Source organism: Caretta caretta, chromosome 5 (genome assembly GCF_965140235.1).
Source record: "Caretta caretta isolate rCarCar2 chromosome 5, rCarCar1.hap1, whole genome shotgun sequence".
Taxonomy (NCBI): domain Eukaryota; kingdom Metazoa; phylum Chordata; order Testudines; family Cheloniidae; genus Caretta; species Caretta caretta.
The window spans coordinates 89,542,360-89,545,691 of record NC_134210.1 but is presented as its reverse complement, the minus strand read 5'-3'; positions in this window follow the sequence as shown (position 1 = coordinate 89,545,691).

Sequence of the window (3,332 nt, the reverse complement as noted above, 5' to 3'; positions counted from 1 at the left end):
AAAATTATTTCTAGTATTTTTTATTTAAAAGGGACTCTGAACCAAAAACCCCACATTCAAAGAACCCTAAGAGGTGGTGAAGCTCAGCATCAGATCTGAGATTTGTGGGAGGCCACTTTTCTAAAACAGAATGACTCAGAAAGTCAGATCCAAACAAAGCCAAACTTTAGAGAAATTTTCAGATCCACCGGGCCCATCTCTAATTGTATTCCTTGTTGGTGATTTTATTAGGAGAATAAAACATGCAACATGTGTACTAAAACATTTTCATGGCTACTTATATGATTTGTGCATTCAATCCTTGTAAATGCAGGTGAGGGCAGCCAGTATGCTGGTCTGAGAAAGCTTGGATGCCCAGTGGTGCTCTGCTGCATTGGCTTCCTCATGGTGAGGTTTAGATGCTTTCTTCTCTAATCTGTTTTATTAGCACCACAGGACAGAATGTACTAGTACTTGCCCAAGTTTTAAGAAAATAAAATTACATTTATAGTGAATTGTGCAAACTTTAATAATATGATTCTTCCTCTTTTTTCATATATGCTTTGATTTGCAGTGAAATAGTTCACAACATTGACATTTAAATTTTCATTATTGGGCATTTGAGTCAACACCGCATTAGAGCTATTCTTTCATGCTATCAGCAGATGCAGGCAGAGTGTGAACACTGCACTGATTTGTGCTCAGATTATGTTTTTTCATTGTTTTCTTTGAAAACATAAGGGCAGGAGATTTATGGTTTATCTATATGGGGAGGTTACTCTGGAATAAGATAGGGGAACTGAAAGTGCAATAGGTATTCCAGAATAGCTCCCTCCCCCTGTAGACACTCTTATTCCAGAAAAAGTGGTTTTTTTTTCCAGGTTTATCTTAATTCACATCCAGTAGCTAGTCTGGTTAATTTCTCCATGTATACAATCCCTTAAAGAAAGCAATTCTGAGATGTCAGTCTAAAAACTAGGTCGCCAATCTGGCATTACCTAGCCCAAGTCAAGCCCTTTGTGTTCCTCACAAGACGGGTGGAGAAAACACTATTTTGGTCAACCTCCGAGGATATTTATCAGGAATCCCTATTTCTTCCTTTTAACCTCTAATTTCAGCCCTTCAGTTTTATGGTCAATTTAACTTGACTGTGTAAAGATATCCAGAAGACTTCAATCAGAAGCCTTTAGACTTTCTAGAACAACTATTAGGCATTCTTTTTTTTTTCTCTGCTTCCCCCAACCATCCTCTAACCAAAACAACTGATTTCTTGAGTAATAATAGCATTATTTTCTCATTTATTGTGTCTGCACATTTGCCAGCTTGCTGGGATTGTTGTGTAAAGAAAAACTAATCAAGTAATGTATTACAAATGCCTGTGCTTTACACTCTGCTACATTTGCTGGCACCATAACCTTTAATGCGTGTAAGTGAAAAGGAATAGTAAATGTTTTACAGCCAAATTCAGCCATAGCCTGATTGGCCAGAACTCCATTGACTTCAATTAATGTGTACTATTTCATTAGTTAATGTGAAAGGGTGCCCTGGAGTCTTCTGTTTTGACCTTTGCAGAGGTAACACCCCCCCTTTACCTATGGCATCTTACAGGAATAATTTTTTAAATTAAAGCTAATATTAAAATTATCTAATACAAAGGTTAAGGAAAGAGTTTCTATGCAACTGGGTATAACATACTACACGATGAGCAGCATCAACCTTCTACCAGTTTAGTACCAGACTAATTATTATTACTGAGGGTACGTTTGCAGTACAAGCAGGGCCAGGTTTACACCTTATGCCCGCTTAGGCACAGCATCTTCAGCACCCCCTTTGCCTACAGCTGACCTTTGTGTTTTCCATAATAATTGAAACTTTTAACCCATTTTTAACTTCTAGGTGCCCCTAGGCACGTGCGTGCTGTGACTAATTGGAAATCCGGCCCTGAATACAACAACAGCATTAGTGGCCCAGCTGTGGTGCTCCGCTCTAATACAGACCCTTACTTCAGAGATGGATGGAAGGGCTTTTCTGTTGCAGTAGTATAACCACCCCCTCCAGAGGTGGTAGTAGGTGGATGCAAGAATTCTTCATTGCACCTAACTCCATTTACATGGGGGCTAGGTTGACCTAACTATGGTGCCTTAGTTTTTTACAGCCCTGAGAGATGCGGCTAGATTGACCTAGGTCAGAGGTGGGCAAACTATGGTGGCCCGTGGGACTGTGCTGCCCGGCCCTTGAGCTCCCCGGTGGGGAGGCTAGCCCCCAGCCCTTCCCCTGCTGTCTCCTTTCCCCCACAGCCATGCCACAGTGTGGGCAGTGCTCTGGGCGGCGGGGCCGCGTGCTCTTGCAGGGCAGCACAGCAGCATGTCTGATTCTGGCTGGGCTGCGCGGCTGCCAGACATGCTGCTCTGAGTGGCATAGTAAGGGAGCTGGGGGCCTGGGGCAGTCAGGGGACAGGGACCGTTGGATAGGTGTGGGAGTCCCGGGGGGCGGTTGGATGGGGCAGAGGTTCTGGGGGTGCAGTCAGCGGACGGGAAACAGGCAGAGTTGGATGGAGGTGGGAGTCCTGGGGGGCCTATTAGGGGGTGGAGGTGTGGATAGGGGGTAGGGGCAGTCAGGGGACAGGGATCAGGGGGGTTGGATGGGGGGAGTCCTGGGGGGTGGTTGGGGCAGGGGGTCCCAGGAGGGGACAGTCAGGGGACAAGGAGGGGGGGGGGGTTGGATGGCTCGGGGGTTCAGAGGGGGGCAGTCAGGGGGTGGGAAGTGGGAGGGGTCGGATAGGGGTCAGGACCAGGTTGTTTGGAGACGCACAGCCTTCCCTACCGGCCCTCCATACAGTTTTGCAACCCCAATGTGGCCCTCGGGCCAAAAAGTTTGTTCCCCCCGCCCCTCGGTTTTAGGTGTACACCAAGCCTTAGAGATGGGGCCACGGAAAGCCACTCTATGCCATGCACCCCCCCACACACACACTCTGGCTGTGCTCAGACCAGTCCCTGCCTGTGCAGCCCCAGCCCCTTCCGAGCCACATCTGCTCATGAATAATTAAAAACGTCATAAATAATTAATAAGACGATTTACCACGGGGGCGGGGGTAAAATGGTTAAATGGAGCCGCTGAGGAGAAACTACCTGCAGCGACGACATAGTCGCTAGACTTCATTGGTCGGTGGCGTGTGATTGACTGGCGAGCATCCTACGGATTTGATTGGCTTCCACGGCACGCAGCAGGTTGGACCAAATGTGTTGATTGGTTGCTAGAGCTTGCCGTGGCTGGTATTGGTTGCCTGAGCTCGGAGGGGGCGCGGCCGAAGGCGTTGATTGGTTGTGAGCGCGGGCCGCGAGGGGTGCTAGTGC